Here is a 19,995-nt window from a genome sequence, read left to right on the forward strand (position 1 = left end):
ACTCATAGCAACCCTATAGGACAGAGTAGAACTGACTCATAGAGTTTCCGGTTGATTCGAACTGTTGACCCTTTTGTTAGCAGCCGTAGCACTTAACCACTATGTCACCAGGGTTTCCTTTTTTATGTGGCCCACCAAAACCCAGTGCAGGTACGTTTAAATGGGACAATGGAAAGGTCAGAACTCAGAGCCCAGATTGCATTTCTTGGTGCATAGGCCTGGGCTGGTGCATCACCAGAGTTGGAGAATAAAGCAGTTGAGGAAATATGGAAAAACTGCTGGGTAAATGCATGAAAGAAACCCAGGGTGAAGAGATGGGAACAAGCGTTGAGGGGATAGACTTGCCTTATACTGGCCTTCTTGATATGGATGGATGTCCAAAGAGCTGGTCTTCACACAAAAGGATAAGAGATAATTGGGCCATTGAATATGGGTAAATGTTAAAATAATTCAAGACTTGTGCATACTTCTTCCATTATCAACACATGGTAGCAACTGTATCTTATAGCAATTGATTAATTCATCTAAATAAATCACTCAAGACAGAAATATCCTTAATTCTAATTTCCTTACCTCTCTCATTCAGTAAGTTTTAAGGTTTAGTAGGATCTATTTCTAACATAGATACTGAATATGTCTTAGCCACTTCAACCACTGACCCTAATACTGCATTGTTCAGTCCCTAAGTCTCATATTTAATTATAATATTCTACATCCTAAAGTATTCAATGATCCCTCAACACCTAGCATATAAAACATAAACTCCTTATATTGGTCTCTGAAGTTCAAAATATGGCTCTCAGATTGACATTTCCATCTCTAAGCAGCTACTACAAGGGATTCCACATTCCTGAACCCACCAAATACTTTTGTGTCTCTGTGTCTTTGCCCAGAATATCCTTTTTTCCTTGTTTCCTTCCTTCATCTTGTCAAAGAATAAAACCACCATTAAAAATCTGAAACAAGGAAACAGAACCTCACAATACTAAATCTATTGGTATTTAAATAAAGGCTATCTATGCTTTTCAGTCACAGCTTCTCCAAGCAGGGAAGACAAAAAGGATTTTAAGAAGCATTTAGTTGAGCGACTGGTAGAATTTCAGAGTTGCGGCTCCATTTGTGTCAGCTGTTAAATGTGTGGTTTCTAGGGGGAGATTGTTGTAGACTGTATGGTACTGAGAAGCATGTTGATTGGACTGAGTCCATTCCTGATTGACTGGCCTTCAGAAGCAAGGAGCCATCATTAATTGGCTCACAGAAGTGTGTTCACTAAAATGAGTTGTCTTTGATTAAATATGTTTAAAACCAATTCTGATGGTCCTACGGCTATAGAGGCCATCTCTGGGTGGTACAAATGGTTTGTGTTTGACTACTAACATAAAGGTTAGTGGTTCAAATCTATTCAGCTGTGCCTCAGAAGAAAGGCCTGGTGATCTGCTTTTGTAAAGATTACAGCCAAGAAAACCCTATGGAGCAATTTTACTCTCTAATACATAGGATCACCATGAGTTGGAATTGACTCGACAGCAGCAGTTTTGGGTTGTTTTCATGGCTATAGAACTCTTATTTGTTGATTAAGGAGGTTTAAAACTTGTTCCAGTGGTAACTTTATATCCTGGTGTTATGGGTTGAATTATGTCCCCCACAGATGTGTGTCAACCTGGCTAGGCCATGATTTCCAGTATTGTGTGGTTGTCTCCATTTTGTGATCTGAAGTAATTTTCCTATGTGTTATAAATCCTAACCTCTATGATGCCCTGGTGGCACAGTGGTTAAGAGATCAGCTGCTAACCAAAAGGTTGGCAGTTCGAATCTACCAGCTGCTTCTTGGAAACCCTATGGGGCAGTTCTGCTCTGTCCTATAAGGTTGCTATGAGTCGAAATTGGCTTGATGGCAAGAGGTTTTTTTTTTTAGAAGCAGTTATGTAATGAGGCAGGACACAACCTATAGGATTAGGTGGTATCTTGAGTCAATGTCTTTTGAGATATCAAAGACAGAAGCCAGGAGAGAGGAGGGAGACCTCATTACTAACAAGCAAGAAGAGCCAGGAGTGGAGTGTGTCTTTTGGACCTGGGGTCCCTGTGATGAGAAGCTCCTAGACCAGGGGAGGATTGATGACAAGGACCTTCCGCCAGAGCCAACAGAGACAGAAAGTCTTCCCCTGGAGCTGGCACGCTGAATTCAGGCTTCTAGCCTTCTAAAATGAGAGAATAAACTTCTCTTTGTTAAAGCCAACCACTAGTGGTATTTCTGTTATAGCAGCACTAGATAACTAAGATACCTGTCTATGGAACAATTGGTTTTCTAGCCATGAGGAAACTTTAATTCTCCTTTTAGGCACTCCATTAAGTAACAGTTCAAGAAAGAACATCAAGGGCTATACAGATTTTTACTGCAGCTGTTGACCCCTCTTGAAGGTGAGATTTTGTTTGCAGATGTCTAAATCCACAACACAATTTGAATGTTGAGCAACATGAATTCATCCTGTTTTTTTGTTAAATAATCTGTTGGGACAGTAGTGACTGCAGTAAACATTTCATACTCTGGAAAACATATATTGAACAATTATAAAGCAGGCAAATGTAACTAAAATATTATAAGAAGGAACTGACAGGTACTTTAGAATAATAAACAAAAAGCTTCCCAGGTTTGACCAAGGAAACAAATCTCACTGACTCCCTGAGTCTGTCTTACACAGCTAGGTTGCCTTTAATTTTAGCTTAGATATACTTTGTTCCCTTTTACCCATGCTGCTAATCCAGGTACAACATGAGGTATTAGAAATGGTGTAGATTTTCCCTGTTTGGCCAGGAGAATATCTAAATTCATTGTATTTACAGTAACTACTTGGACAAAAGAATGAAAAAGGTCAGTTGTGTACCCAGGGAAAACCATCTCACTTTTTCCAGTGTCTATTGTTTTTTTTTTTTTTTTATTGTTAGGATCATTACCTTTAGGATCATTACCTTTAGGAATTTGTTTCACCAATTGTTCGTTTTTCCTCTTAGGGCTTTATCCATACCCACAGTTTGTAAGAAACATAGTCCATTGAGAATGTTGTGGAGTCATACACTGAGAATGATGTAACTATTAGTACGACAGAACAATTAGTCTGGATCCTGAGTTGGCACTGAAGATGCTGATTTCCCCTTGGAGAAAAGGACTTACGTGTACTTTATGAGATATAGTCAATCTTAGTGGAAATATAGATAGATCTCTGTGTATTGTCATGACAGTCATTCTTTCATCCTAATAATATTTGCATTCTCTTCTATTACAAGGACATTTTCCTTTATTTCTATATTGCATAAAAGAACTATCATTATTGGTAAGGTCAGTGCGACATAACTTTACATTACTTTCAAATTGGCTATACCAGCAATAAGCTGGATCAGCTGAGTTACAGTTAAAACAACAAAAAACCCAAACCCATTTCAGTCACTTATAGTGACTCTATAGGACACAGTAGAGCCCTAGTGGTGCAGTGGTTAAGAGCTCAGGTTGCTAATCAAAAGGTCAGCAGTTCGAATCCACTAGCGGATCCTTAGAGTTATAGTTAAGGTAGTGATTATCTCTAATAAAGTCTAAACTTAAGCAATATTATTAATAAGCTAAACAGGATGGGATAAGTTAGAAGTATATAGCCTTAAACCAGTAAAGAGAAGCACTGTGGCCAAAAGAAAAATGATGAAAAGCATTCATATGAGAGTTTGAAATCTAGTGCTTTCCAATATCTAGACCACAGTGTGGCAAATTATGTCCTGTGGACCAAACCCGACTTACTGCCTTTGTTTATAAATAAAGCTTTACTGGCATGCAGCCTTGCTCATTTGTTTATGCATCGTCTATGTCTGCTTCACACTACAGTGGCAGAGACCTTATAAAGTGAAAATACTAAAATATTCATTTTGGCTCTTTACAGACAAAAGTTTGCTGATTCTTGATCTAGACTAATTGTCCCAATGATCTGGGTGGAAACTATCTACTCAGTATAGTCATCAGCTTGTTTCATATTTATTGGGTTAATAGTCAACTTAACTATTCTGATTCCGGAGTTTTTCCACAGAACTTCAATTCAAGGTCCCCAGTTACTCAAATGCAGAATTTTTTTTTTTTTCTCCAAGGGCCAACAACAGTGCCTATTACATATGAAACATGTAGTTCCGTTAAAGGGGATTTCAGTGCCTGCTGTGCTCCAGGCATTGATCTCAGTGTTGTGAGAATGCAGAGGTAATGCAGACATAGAACCTTTATCCAGTATTGTATGGGATGCAAGTATAAAAAAATAGCTCATAAATGTTACAAGAGAGTGAAATATCAAGTGATAAGGGAAATTCAAGGAAAAAGAAGCATTCAAGATAGGACTTGAAAAGCTAATAGAGAAAGGCATTTTCGGCAAATGGACCAGAATGAGAAAAGACAAGGAGATATGATGGCACAGAGCATGTCTGGGGAACAATGAATAATCTTTTATCCACCAGAATACAAAGTTCCTTCCTTTCTTCCACCGGAGAACTGGTTTACCACTTTGCCATCGAATTTATGTAATAACCCCCCAAAAAACCCACTGCCATTAAATTGATTCCAACTCATAGTGACACTATAGGACAGAGTAGAACTGCCCTGTAGGGTTTCCAAGTCTGAAATATTTAGGGAAGCAGACTGCCACATCTTTCTCCCACAAAGCAGCTGGTAGGTAGAAACCATCGACCTTTTGGTTAGTAGCCAACACGTTAACCACTGTGCCACCAGGGCTACTGATTTATGTAATACTGGTGTTGTTAGATGCCTTTGAGTTAGTTCCGACTTATAGCAACCATGTGTACAACATAATGAAACACTGCCTGGTCCTGCACCATCCTCACAATCGTTGTTAAGCTTAAGCCATTGTTACAGCACTGTGTCAATCCATCTTGTTGAGGGTCTTCCACTTTTTTGCTGTCTACTAAACATTAAGTTATTAGGGACCACCTGAGAAACTGAAATGTTCTTCTTTTCACTCATATGTGTGTTACTGCTTCTGAGTGCCTTGCCATGACTGAACCAGGGCTACTCCCTACTTTTGTAGGTTGCAGATGAGAGGAGCCATAGAAACCATAGAGGGGAAAAGATCTTGATTTTCTGGAGTCTCCTGGATCACATGCAAGCTGATACTCTCTCTTATAAAAAAAGAAAATATACTGAAAGATATGAGTATTAATATATAGACTTTTGTACAGTCTTAAAACAAGTTATGGCAGCCTAAAACTATGTGGCAGGTTTAGCTATTTTCTTTCCCTTTTTTCTGCTCCATATTTCTATTAGTCTAAGCATTTGTGCTCCTCAGAGTTCATAAAACTTATTAGTGGCTGTTGATTGTCGTTCACAGAACTGGACTATATTACTTCAAAATTGTATAGAAGAAAATTATATTCCTGGGAAACAAGTCAATCTTATCATGTAGTAGATTAAAGACAATCACAAGGACAGTTATGGTTAAGTCATAAAAAAATTTACATTTCTCCTCCTTAATTCAAAATCATTATCAAAAAAGGAAAATGTGATTGAATAGGAAAACTTCTTGAAAGCTAGAAAGGAAAAATATCACATTAAACGCAGTACACTGAATGACTCAGATTAAAGTAAGAACTAGAAGTAATTGAACACAACACAATTTACCCTTAATACCACCCACTGCCCTCGAGTCGATTCCGACTCAGTTCCTACTAAAACTAATAATGACTGTAGTGCATAATTGGTCTTTGAATCTCACCACAGTTCTTTTTTTTTGTAATATTTTATTGTGTTTTAAGTGAAAGCTTATGTGCAAAATTAAATTTCCATTAAACAATTAAAAAAAATGTTCCATGACATTGGTTACATTTTTCACAATGTGGTGGTTGTGTCGTTAGGGGCCATTCAGTTGGTTCCAACTGATAGTGACCCTGTGTACAACAGAATGAAACACTGCCCAGTCCTGTGCCATTCTCACAATCGTTACTATGTTTGAGCTCATTGTTGCAGCCACTGTGTCAACGCTTCTTGAGGGTTTTACTACCTTACCAAGCATAATGTCTTCTCCAGAGACTGGCCATCCTTGTTTCCAAGGAGCGCTCTGGATGTATTTCTTCCAAGGCAGACTTATTTATTCTGACAGTCCATGGTATATTCAATATTCTTGTCCAAAACCTTAATTCAAAGGCATCAATTCTTCTTTGGTCTTCCTGTCCAGCTTTCACATGTATAAGAGGCGAATGAAAATACCAGGGCTTGAGTCAGGCACACCTTAATCCTCAAAGTGACATCCATGCCTTTCAGTGGTTTAAAGAGGTCTTTTGCAGCAGATTTGCCGAATGCAATATGTCGTTTGATTCCTTGACTGCTGCTTCTGTGGGCATTGACTGTGGATACAAGTAAGATGAAATCCTTGACAACTTCAATCTTTTCTCCGTTTATCATGATGTTGCTTATTGGTCCAGTTGTGAAGATTTTTGTTTATGTTGGGGTATAATCCACATCGAAGCCTGTAGTCTTTGATCATTATGAGTAAGTGCTTCAAATTCTCTTTGCTTTCAGCAAGAATGTTGTGTCATCTGTATATGGCCTGTTGTTAATGAATATTCCTCCAGTCTTGAGCCTTATTTGCTCAGCAAACAAGTTGAATAAGTATGGTGAAAGGATACAACCCTGATGCACACTTTTCCTGATTTTAAACCATGCAGTATCCCCTTGTTCTTCAGGAGCAACTGCCTTTTGGCCTATGAACAGGGAATAGGGCCTGCATGAGCACAATCGTTCTAGAATTCCCATACTTTGCAATGTTATCTATAATTTGCTTTGATCCACACAGTCAAATTCCTTTGCATAGTCAATAAAACACAGGTAAACATCTTTCTGGTATTCTCTGCTTTCTGCCAACATCCATCTGACATCAGCAATGATATTCCTTCTTCCATGTCCTTTTCTGAATCTGGCTGGAATTTCTGGCAGTTCCCTGTCGATGTACCATTGCAACAGTTTTTGAATTATCTTCAGCAAAATTTTACTTGTGTGTGATATTAATCATCATAAAGCCATTGTTGTCGAGTTGATTCCAACTCATGGTGACCCTATAGGACACAGTAGAACTGCCCCATAGGGTTTCCAAGGAGTGGCTGGTGGATTCGAATTGCTGGCCTTTTGTTTATCAGCTGGGCTAAACATCAGGGCTTGTGTTCCATACTTTCTGCATTGTTCCATGCTTTCTGTAATCTGTTGGATCACCTTTTTTGGAATGGGCACAAATATGGATCTCTTCCAGACACTTGGCCAAGTAGCTGTCTTCCAAATTTCTTGGCATAGACAAGTGAGCTCTTCCAGTGTTGCATCTGTTTGCTGAAACATCTCAATAGGTATTCTATTAATTCCAGGAGTCTTGTTTTTCAGCAATGCCTTCAGTGCACCTTGGACTTCTTCCTTCAGTATCATCGGTTCTTGATCATATACTACCTCTTGAAATGGTTGAACGCTGACCAATTCTTTTTGGTAGAGTGATTGTGTATTCCTTCCATCTTCTTTGATGCTTCCTGAGTAGTTCAGTATTTTGCCTATGGAATCCTTCAAAATTGCAACTTGAGGGCTTGAATTTTTTCTTCAGTTTGAGAAATGCTGAGTCTTTTTTCCTTTTTGTATTCTAACTCCAGGGCTTTGCACATTTCAAGTTACGTTGTCTTCTTGAGCTGCTCTTTAATATCCTCTGTTCAGCAATTTTACCTCATCACTTCTTCCTTTCGTTTTAGCTACTTGACGTCTTTTCTTTCTTTCCTGTCTTTTTAATGACCTCTCGCTTTCTTCATGTATGATGTCTTTGATGTCATTCTCCAACTCGTCTGGTCTACAGTCATTAGTGTTCAGTGCATCATTCTTGAGACTGTCTCCAAATTCAGATGGGATATACTCAAGGTTTTATTTTGGTTCTCATGGACTTGGTTTAATTTTCTTTAGCTTCAATTTGACTTGCATATGAACAATTGATTGTCTGTTCTGCAGTCAGCCCCTGGCCTTGTTCTGACTGATGAATTTTTGCATCATCCCTTTCCACAGAAGTAGGCTATTTGATTTGTGTATATTCCATCTGGCAAGGCGCACATGTGTAGTCACTGTTTATGTTGTTGAAAAAAAGTATTTATTATGAATCTCATGATAGAATTTTGCAAGACCAATGATTTATCATTGCAAATATTCTTCTGTACAATGTGCTAGCATTCTAACTTTTCCCATTCTGTTTGTTCTATATCCATTAATCTAGCTTCCCTGCCCCTTTTCACCCTCTCATCTTTGCTTTAGGTAAATGTTGACTCTTTGGTCTTATGTAGTTGATTATTTAAGGGAGCACAGTATTCAAGGGGGATATTATTTGTTTTATAAGCAATCTATTATTTTGCTGAAAGGTGACTTCCAGGAATGGCTTCACTTCAAAAGGGCATCTTCAGGAGATAGTCTCAGGGTTTCCTTTAGTCTCTATCAGCCCAGTAAGTCTGGCCTTTTTGAGAAATTTGAGTTTTGTTCTACATCTTTCTCCAATTCTGTCCAGAACCTTCTATTGTCTCCCTGGTCAGAACTGTCAATAATGGCACCATCTAGTTCTTCTGATCTCAGGCTAGATGAGGCCATGGTTCATGGAGGGTATTAGTCCTGTAGACTAGTTTCTTCTTTGAGTCTTTGGTTTCTTTCATTCTCTTTTGCTCCAGATAAGTAGAAACCAATAGTTGTATCTTAGATGGCCACTCGCAAGCTTTTAAGACCCTAGATGCTACTCACCAAACTAGAATGTAGAACATTATCTTTATGAACTATGTCCTGACAACTGAATGAGTTGTCCCACCAGACTATGGTCCTAAGCCTTTTAAACCAGTAAGGCAATCCTGCGAGGTGTTTGGATATGTCTAGGAAGTCTCTGTAGCTGTGCCCCTATGTGCTTTATTATATATATGACTATATGTGCAGCACACACAAACTTGTATGTACATATACCTACAAAAACACCTATACATGCACACACCTGTACTCACATATGCCTTCTTATACACATATATGCATATATGTATTTACCGACAGAAACACACACATATTTTTTGGTTGTTATTGTCATTATTGAAAAATTGTATATGTTAGAACACTTAAGGAAATTGTTCCTTATTCTTGTGTACTTCTTAGCATCTTCATTTACCTTGGTCAAGTTGTGCAGACTTCATCCATATTGGATATTGCTTTTTCCATCACCAAAAATAACAAGTGTCTACTATCAAGAAAGGGATTCCCTCTCCCCATCCCCTCATCCCTGGTAACCATCAAAAAGTGTTGTTTTCTGTGTGTACACCTATTCTTGACTTTTTATAAAAGTGAGATCATACAATATTTGTCGTTTTGCGATTGATTTATTTCACTCAGCATAATGTCCTTCAGATTCATCCATGTTATAAGATGTTTTGAGGATTCATCATTATTCTTTACAGTTGTGTATTATTCCATTGTGTGTATGTACCACAATTTATTTGTTCATTCTGTTGATGGGCACTTTGATTGTTTCCATATGTTTTTCCTATTGTGAATAATACCACAATGAACATAGGTGTGCATATGCTTGTTTGTGTCAATGCTCTAATATCTCTGGGATATATACATAGGAGTGGGATTGCTGAGTCATAACATATTTCTATTTCTAGTTTTTTTTAGGAACTGCCATAATGTTTTCCATAGTATTTGTTCTATTTTAGAATCCTACCAGATTTTATGAGTTCCAATCTCCCCACAACCTCAACAGGATTTGTTGTTTTCTATTTTTTTTGAGCAGTGCCATTTTTTGCAAGAGTGAGATGGTATTTCATTGTACTTTTTATTCACATCTCTCTAATGGCTAATGACCAAGAAAATCTTTTCATGTGTTTGTTAGCCACCTGGATGTCCTTTTTGATGAAGTGTCTGTTCATGTCCTTTGCCCATTTTTTGATTGGATTGTTTGTCTTTTTGTTGTTGAGTTGTTGAAGCTTTCTATATACTTAGAGATTAGACCCTTAACAGGTGTGTCATTGCCAATTTTTTCCCCTACTCTGAAGGTACTCTTTTTACTCTTTTAGTAAAATCTTTTGATGAGCATAAGTATTTAATTTTTAGGAGGTCCCCGACACTCCCTGTAGAAAGTGAGGATGACAGGAATTCTGTCTAAGGCCTCAGGAATAGAATTTTAGTGCTATGGTGGGAGTTATGCATCCTTACCAGGAGTCTCTGGATGGCACAATCAGTTAATAGCTTGGCTACTAACTGAAAGGTTGGTGGTTTGAACCCATTCAGAGATGTCTCAGAAGAAAGACTTGATGAGGTGCTTCTAAAAAAATCACAGCCTTCAAAACCCTATGGAGCAACTCTACTCAGCACACGTAAGGTCACCTTGAGTTGGAATTGACTCAATGGCAATTGGTTTGGTTTTTGGTTTTTATCAGTGGTCACAGAGCAGTTGTGAGAGGGAAAGGAGAGTTGGAAGTGTCTAACAAGTGGAAAAGGAGAGAGAGAGAGAGAGAGAAGAAAAGAGTAACAATGGAATGCGGATGGGGCAAAGTGAATGGAAAAGCCGGGGGAACCCAACAGATGAGCTTAAATTTGCCAATGACATGTCGTGTTTTTGGAAAAGGGAAATGGGCTATTTTGAATACATTCTAATAAGGAATTCTCATGGGACAAATATATGGCACAAGTCTCTGCAGAAAGAGTGTATATAGATCAAAACTCAGACGAATAGTTTTGTTTTAAGTATTTAAGAAAGTGTGACTGTGAAAAACTAGGAAATATAAGAAATTGATCAACTGGCATTAATCAACTGACACTTCTTCTCTTTTGGAGTTATAGTTGAACTAAATTGAGATTTCATATCTGGGACTTTTATATTGATATGATGATCACATGTTTCTTTTAAAATAAAAACAAAAACCAGTTGCCTTTGAGTCAGTTCAGACTCATGATGACCTCATGTATGTCAGAGTAAAACTGTCCACCATGGGTTTTCAGTGGCTGATTTTTCAGAAATTCTTTTGAATTTTAAATAAAGGTGCATAATAATACCCACAGTGTTTATCGTGAAAATTAAATAAGCACTGTTTCCAAAACTTTCCTAAAGAGAAGAATAACCTGGCATGTTAACAACAGAAAGACAAAATTAACTGGAATACTTATTAAACATAAATTCCTGGGCCTCAACTCAATCAGAATGTCCAGAACAGGGGTCAGGGAAGCTGTTTGCTTCATAAGAGCTCTATGTGATTCTTATCATTCAAGAAGCTTGAGAAAAACTGAGTTAATATATGTGGAAATACATTACCAGTGGAGTGACTAGGACATAACTGAAAAAAATCAGTTGAACGAAGGAACCAACTAATGACTGGGTGATGTTCAGTAAACCATTACAAGTTCCTTGACTCAGTCTTATCCTGTGTATGTTATTAATACCTGCTACCACCCAGCGATTGGGGTGGATTACAGTCTGTCACTAGAAATTGCTCTGAGCTCCCTGGAAGGTAAGTGCTGTGTAAACACTAGCTGTTAGGTTTATTGGTTCATTGGAAGCAGCAGGAAAAGTTGAGAAATATTTGTCTCAGAGAGTTACTCTTTTAAGGAGAATTGCACGCCTAGGCTGTAGTTCTAAGAGACCAGGGAGTGCTAGGATATGGGAAGTAGGGAAGTACAGGAACTGCATTAATGCCCTGAATCTCAGAGCTCCAAGGACCCAGCAGTGAAAGGCAGCAGAGCCTTCCCCACTCTGGAGAGCAAGACATCTGTCCCACTGACAAATGCTTGTAGGAAGAAAAGATGCTTGATTTTTCCAGGCAAAATAATCTAGTCCCCAGGAAGAGGATCATTTTTTATGTTCCGGAATGCCCCACTGACAGGTCTCTCCAAGGAGCTGTGAAGAGCAATGAGGCTCAAAAGCAGCACATGATAAAGCCAGCAAAGTTGAACTCCTGCCTGGGCTAGGTGAGAACAGTGTACCCCACACTTAGAAAGCGTAGCCCTTTGCTTCAAAGTACTTCTTGAAAGCATCTTGCATTGGGGAAGAAGACTGTTTTGAGCAAACAATGATCAACACTGCCCTGGACAGACACTCTGCTTTTGTGCCTTTCCTAACTAACTCTTTGTGCCCCAGGCCCTCCCCTTCCCTGGATTGTCCTGTTCATAGCTCACTTTAGAGGCCACAGAGCAGTTTAAAAACCAACGACCTATGACCAACCTTCTCAGTTCCATGATCTTTTTGCATTTTGAGTATTTTAGCCAAAGAAACATTAATACCTCTTTTTTATACAATGTTTCTATATGTGTGTGTTTCATCTTCTTTTTTTCACTAACAAACCATCGTATATCCAGGAGCAGTTTTCTTTGTTTTCCTATGGCTCTCTTCTAAAGTGATGGGTTAATAAAATTTCTTCTTAATTAGTTAGAAGCATGATATGAGCAACCCATAAGTAGTGGATAATTCTAAAGTGAGATGCTTAAAATTCTAGTTGTTTAATTCAATCTGATATTACACTGAATGTTTCCATAAGCTGCCATACCAGCCAGAAGGTGGGAAATTGCTACAAGAAGCATTCTATGTAGGAGAGAGAGAGAGAGTCCATGACTAAAATGCAATTGGAAGTGTATGTTGGCCATGGAAAAGGCATGAAATGAAAAAAAAAGCACTTAGATAAAAAGAGTTAATAGTAACAGACCATGGTTTCCTTCGGGAGTCTTATAATAACGAATAATTTAAAAATATAGGAAATCTTATTCACTAGAAGAAATGTTTTACATATTAGTTGGATTTTCCCAGAGGTCATAAAAGCAGTACAATAAAATCTTCATTATTCAGAATTTATGACTGTTTGCCAAGGAAATAGTCCAATATTCACCTTTGTCTTCACTTTCATTAAAGAAAAATTTGAGTACAAAATATTATGTGGTAGAAATATTACCTGGAAATATTAAAATTGGTTAAAAAATACTTGGAAGAAAGGTATAATTACATTTAAAAGTTCATTGTAAATCATCTTTATCTATTCATTATGGAAGGATACTCAGGAACATAGATAATTGGAATAATTCTGTAAACATTATTAGAAGAAATACAATTATGTTCTTTTTAAAGCGTCTACAACTTAGCCTTCTCGTTAATTCAAATTAGCCTTCCTCAGATTAGCTTGTGTTTAATATATTTTCCAGCTTTCCCCACATTTAGATCAGCATTACAGCAAGTTTGAAGTTGATGGAAATCAAGTAATGATAGCGATGGTGATGATGCCGATAACCCAGAGCATTGCCCTGCCTAACCTACATGCTTGAAATTCATGCTAAGCTTCTTACTTGCTAATAATCCAATTTTGTTGGGACCTCTCTGACTTTTTTATTTTTTTCAGTTTATTTATAGGATTAACGTAATGACTCTAGGATTATGTATGGCCCCAAGACCCTGTTCCTTATAAACATTAGTGAGTGCTGAATCTCCACGGAGGGAGCTGATTTGATTTGTGGCAAAGTGAATGGGAGCTTGTGATAAAGAGGGTGAGGAAGGAAGGGATGTAGATTTCATCATTGCCCAGAATTAGCTTGAGGAGGGGGATGACTTACAGCATGTAGCTAACTAGAGGCACCAAGATCAAAGGCTGACTGCCATGCATCCAGGAAGCACAGGACTGTGCCAGGAAGAAAGAGGAAAGCAGATGTTAAAATCAAAGGAAATGTGAAAAAATCTTGGTAAATGGCTGTAAATGGGTCACAGGGGACATCTTCATAGGAAAAGTTGAGAGGAGCCCTGACAGGTTTGGGAGATTCGTTGATTTCTTTTTCTCATCTCTTCCCATGCTCCTCACTCTTCTTCTATTCCTTCTCTTCCCAAAGGCCAACAATTAATTGGATAAACCACAAGAGGTCCCTGGATAGATGTTGAATTTCATCACTTAAGATTCCTCCTCTATCATTTAGGTTGACGATGGTTGCTGCAATGAAAATAACAGGTCATGCTGTACAGTGGGAGAAAGAAAGTAAAACTATTTCTCTAAGTGAAGAGAAAAACATGGAGCTGGCATTCATAATCTAACAATAGATCTAAAAAATCTTCCCAGTAACCTGTAGATCTTCTGTGACCTTGAACATCTCTACTCCAGCCTTCTCAGAGGTTGGCCAGAATTCCCAGGGTAGAAGGCAATACTTTCTCTCCTAGTGTCAAATTCTGTTTCCCCCTTTTTTTTCTCCCCTAGTGATGAGGGCAATATAGGAGAAAGAAGCCTGGTTTTGCAGTCACATACACCTGAGTTTGAATCCCAGCTCTTATACTTGCTAGCTATGTGGCCTAGAACAAGACATTTCATATTTAATTCTCACTTTTGATACATCTGTGTTGCAAAGCCACTGCTTGTCTCTCAGTTTATCTTACTGTGATGGCTTGTGTGTTGCTGTGATGCTGGAAACTATGCCACTGGTACTTCAAATACCTTGTAGGGTTACCCATGGTTGACAGGTTCCAGTGGAGCAACCAGACTAAGACAGACCAGGAAGGACCTGGCGGCCTACTTCTAAAAACAACTGGTTGGTGAAGACCTTATAAATAGAAGTGGAACATTGTCTGGTACAGTGCAAGAAGATGAGTCCCTTAGGTTGGAAGGCACTGAAAATATGACTGGGGAAAACCTGCTTCCTCAAAGTAAAGTTGACTTTAATGACATGGATGGAGTAAAGCTTTCAGGAACTTCATTTGCTGGCATGGCATGACTCAAAATGAAAAGAAACAGCTGCAAACATACATTAATAATCAGAACATAGGTTGTGTAAAGTATGAATCTAAGAAAATTGGAAGTCATCAAAAATGAAATGGAACACATAAAGATAGATATCCTAGGCATTAGTGAGCTGAAATGGACTGGTGTTAGCCATTCTGAATCAGGCAATTATATGGACTACCATGCTGGAAGTAAAAAATTGGAGAGGAATGGTGTTGCATTCATTACCAAAAAAAAAAAAAAAATTTCAAGGTCTGTTCTGAAATACAACACTGTCAGTAATAGGATAATGCCTGTACACCGACAAGGAAAACCAATTATTATGAGTGTTATTCAAATTTACTTACCAACCACTAGTGCCATAGATGAAAAAATTGAAGATTTTTCGTAATTTCAGTAGTCTAAAATTGATCAAACATGCAATCAAGATGCATTGATAATTACTGGTGATTGGAATGTGAAAGAAACAAAGAGGAAGGATTGGTAGTTGAAAAACATGGCCTCGGCAATAGATAGAACTCCGGAGATCACGTGATAGAATTTTGCAAGACCAACAACTTACTCATTGCAAATACCCTTTTCCAACAACATAAATGGTGACTATACTCATGGACCTCGCCAGATGGAATATACAGGTATCTAATCAATTACATTTATAGAAAGAGACGATGGAGAAGCAACATCATCACTCAGAAGAAGGCCAGTGCCTGACTATGGAACAGACCACCAATTGCTCATATACAAGTTCAAGGTGAAGCTAAAAAAAAAATTACATGACAGCCAAAGTACGATCTTGAGTATATCCCACCTGAATTTGGAGACCATCTCAAGAATAGATTATACACATGGAACACTAATGCTGAAGACTAGACGAGTTGTGGGATGGCATCAAGGGCATCATACATGAAGAAAGCAAAAGGTAATTAAAAAGTCAGGAAAGAAAGAAAGAAAAGACCAAAATGGATGTCAGAAGAGACTCTGAAACTTGCTCTTGACTGTAGAGTAGCTAATGTGAGTGGAAGAAATGATGAAGTCAAAGAGCCGAACAGAAGATTTCAAAGGGTGACTCAAGAAGATAAATATTATAATGAAATGTGCAAAGATCTGGAGTTGGAAAACCAAAAGGAAAGAAGATGCTTAGCATTTCTCAAGCTGAAAGAACTGAGGAAAAAATTCAAGCTGCAAGTTGCAATGTTGAAGGATTCTATGGGCAATATATAGAACAACACAGGAAGCATCAAAAGAAGCTAGAAGGAATACACAGTCACTGTACCAAAAAGAATTGGTCGACTTTCGATCATTTCAGGAGCTAGCATAAAATCAAGAGCTGCGCTGAAGGCATGGATGAAAAACAAGGCTCCAGGAATTGACGGAATACCAACTGAGATACTTCCACAAACGGATGCAATGCTGGAAGCACTCACCCCCTCTATGTCAAGAAATTTGGAGGACAGCCACCTTGTCAGTCAAATGGAAGAGATCCATATTCTTGCCCATTCCAAAGAAAGGCGATCCAACAGAATGCAGAAAGTATTGAACAATATTACTAGTATCACTTGCAAGTAAAATTTTGCTGAAGATTGTTAAAAAACAGTTGCTGCAGCACATCAACAGGGAACTGCCAGAGATTCAAGTCAGATTCAGAGAGGATGTGGAACAAGGGATATTGCTGATGTCAGATAGATCTTGGCTGAAAGCAGAGAAAACCAGAAAGATGTTTACCTATGTCTTATTGACTATGCAAAGGCATTCAACTGTGTGAATCATAACACATTATGGATAACATTGCTAAGGAATCTGAACTCCTCCATGGTTAATTGTGCTCATGAAGAACCTGTACAGTGGCAAAGAGGAAGTCATTTGAAGAGGACGAGGGGATACTACATGGTTTAAAATCAGGAAAGGTGTGAATCAGGGTTGTATGCTTTCATTATACTTATTCAATCTGTATGCTGAACAAATAACCCAAGAAGCTGGACTATATGAAGAAGCAGCATCAGGGTTGGGCAAAGACTCACCAACAACCCGTGATATGCAGATGACACAACCTTGCTTGTTGAAAATGAAGAGGACTTGAAGCAATTACTGATGAAGATCAAAGACTACAGCCTTCAGTATAGATTACTCCTCAACATAAAGTAAACAAAAATTCTCACAACTGGACCAAAAAGCAATGTCATAATAAATGGAGAAAAGATTGAAGTTGTCAAGGATTTCATTTTACTTGCATCCATAATGAACGCTCATGGAAGCAACAGTCAAGATATCAAATTACTTATTGCATTGGGCAAATGTGCTACAAAAGACCTCTTAAAAGTTTTAAAAAGTAAAGATGTCGTTTTGAGAACTAAGGTGTGCCTGACCCAAGCCACAATTTTCAATTGCCTCATATTCATGTGAAAGCTGGACAATGAATAAGTAAGATCAAATAATTGATGCCTTTGAATGACGGTGTTGGCGAAGAATATTGAATATACCGTGGACTGCCGGAAGAACGAACAAATCTGTCTTGCAAGAAGTATAGCCAGAATGCAATGCAGATATTTTCTTCCACTCTGTGTTTTAATTTTTTGTTGTATAATCTCCTCTTACAGTTATTTTTTTTAATCGAGGTATAACTTAGTTTCAATGAAATGCACAGATCTTAGGTGTACAGTTCAGTGAATTTTGACAAATGTCACATCAGGTAAACAACAGTAAATGAAGGTATGGAATACGCTGGCCACCTGAAAAAATCTCCTTGTGCCTCTTTTTAGTGAATCTAATTTCCACCTCCTCTTATAACTAACCAATTACCTGAATTCTATCACTATAAATTAGTTCTGCCTTTTCATTTTCTTAACAATGTGTTTTGAAGAGCAGGAAGTTTTTTTTAAAAAAACTTTTTGGAAGTATAAAATGCATGCAAGAAAGTACATATCTTTTACATGTACAAATATGGGACCTATGTGCAATACATTTTGGCTGTGAACCAAAAGAAAGGTCGGCAGTTTGAATCCACCAGCCACTCTGTGGGAGAAAGATGTGGCAGCCTGCTTCCATAAATATTTACAGCCTTGGAAACTCTCTGAGGCAGTTCTACTCTGTTCTACAAGATCGCTATGAGTCAGAATCAACTCGATACCAATGGGTTTGGTTTGGTTAACCACCACTCAGATCAAGATGTAAAACATTTCCATCACCGCAGAAGGCTCCCTCATACTGCTTCTTAGTCAATATTCACTCTTGAAAGATAACTTCTATTCTGATTTCTACCATCATAGCTTAGTTTTTCTTGATGAAGAAAAGTTATTAATTTTAAGATAGTCCAATTTATCCTTTTTCCTTTTATGGTTAGTACTTTTTGTGTCTTGTTAAAGAACCCTTTGCCTGGGTCAATGTCACAAAGTCACAAAGATGTTATATTTTTTCTAAAAATTTTATTGTTTTACCTTTCATATTTGTGTTTGATGTGATATAGGGGTCATTTTTCTTTCTCATATGAATCCAGTTGATTGCGAATGTTTTATTGGAAGGACCAACTTTCCCAACAGTGTTACAGTGTCCGCTTTGTTATAAATCAGATGATCGTGTGTGTTTGTGTCTGTTGTCTGTTCCTGGCCTCTTTATTCTATTTACTTCATCAGTTTGTATATCCTTTTGACAATACCAAATGACTTATTTAAGTAGGTTAACGACAGACCTTGATATTTTGTAGCGTATATCCTCCAGCTTTGCTCTTATTCAAGTTTGCCTTGGCTATTCTTGCCCGTTTGAATTTCTATATACATTATACAATCAGTTTGTCAGTTCTCCCTAGCTCCCACCCCTCACAAACAAGAAACTTGGTGATATTTATTTATTTATTTTGAGCTTTTTTGTTTTTTTATTGTACTTTAGATGAACGTTTACAGAGCAAACTAGTTTCTCATTAAACAATTAATATACATATTGTTTTGTGACATTGGATGCCAATCCCGTGACATGTCAACCTTGGGTTTCTCACTATCAGCTTTCCTGTCCCCTCCTGCCTTCTTGTCTTTACCCCTGGGCTGGTGTGCCCATTTAGTCTCGTTTTCTTTTATGGCCTATCTAATCTTCGGTTGAAGGGTGAATTTCAGGAGTGACTTCATTGCTGAGCTAAAAGCATGTCTGGGGGCCATTGTCTCAGGGTTTCTGCAGACTCTGTCAGACCAGTAAGTCTGGTCTTTTTTTTTTTTTTTTTTTTTGTGAGTTAGAATTTTCTTCTACATTTTTATCCAGCTCTGTCCAGAGCCCTCTATTGTGATCCCTGTCAGAGCAGTCAGTAGTGGTAGCCAGGCACCATCTAGTAGTACTGGACTCAGTCTGGTGGAGGGCATGGTGGTTGTGGTCCATTTATCCTTTGGATTAATCTTTCCCTTATATCTTAGGTTTTCACCCTTCTCCCTTGCTCCAGACAGGGTGGGACCGGTGGAGTATCTTAGGTGGCTGTTCACAAGCTTTTAAAACCTCAGATGCTAGTCACCAAGGTAGGACGTACAACATTTTCTTTATAAACTATGTTATGCCAATTGAGCTAGGTGTTCCCCAAAACCATGGTCCTTAGCCCTCAGGCCAGTAATTTGGCCCTTCAGGAAGTTTGGATGTGTCTATGCCCATAAGCTTTTTTTTTTTTTAATTGTACTCTAGATGAAGGTTTACAGAACAAACTAGTTTCTCACTGAACAGTTAGTACACATATTGTTTTATGACATTGGTTAACAACCCCAAAACATGTCAACACTCCCCCTTCTCAACCTTGGGTTCCCTATTACCAGCTTTCCTGTCCCTCCTGCCTTCTAGTGCTTGTCCCTGGGCTGGTATGTCCCTTTAGACTTGTTTTGTTTTATGGCCTGTTAAACCTTTGGCTGATGGGTGAACCTCAGGAATGACATCATTACTGAACTAAAAGGGTATCCGAGGGCCATACTCTTGGGGTTTCTCCAGTCTCTGTCAGGCCAGAAAGTTTGGACTTTTTTTTGTGAGTTAGAATTTTGTTCTACATTTTTCTCCAGCTCTGTCCAGGACCCTATTGTGATCCATATCAGAGCAGTCAGTGGTGGTAGCTGGGCACCATCTAATTGTACTAGACTCAGTCTGGTGAAGGCTGTGGTAGTTGTGGTCCATTAGTCCTTTGGACTAATCTTTCCCTTGTATCTTTGTTTTTTTTTTTTTTTTTTTTCATTCTCCTTTGCCCTCAAAGGGGTGAGACCAGTGAGTGGAGTATCTTAGATGGCT

The sequence above is a fragment of the Loxodonta africana genome, chromosome 3 (assembly GCF_030014295.1).
Source record: "Loxodonta africana isolate mLoxAfr1 chromosome 3, mLoxAfr1.hap2, whole genome shotgun sequence".
In the NCBI taxonomy this organism is placed as follows: Eukaryota; Metazoa; Chordata; class Mammalia; order Proboscidea; family Elephantidae; genus Loxodonta; species Loxodonta africana.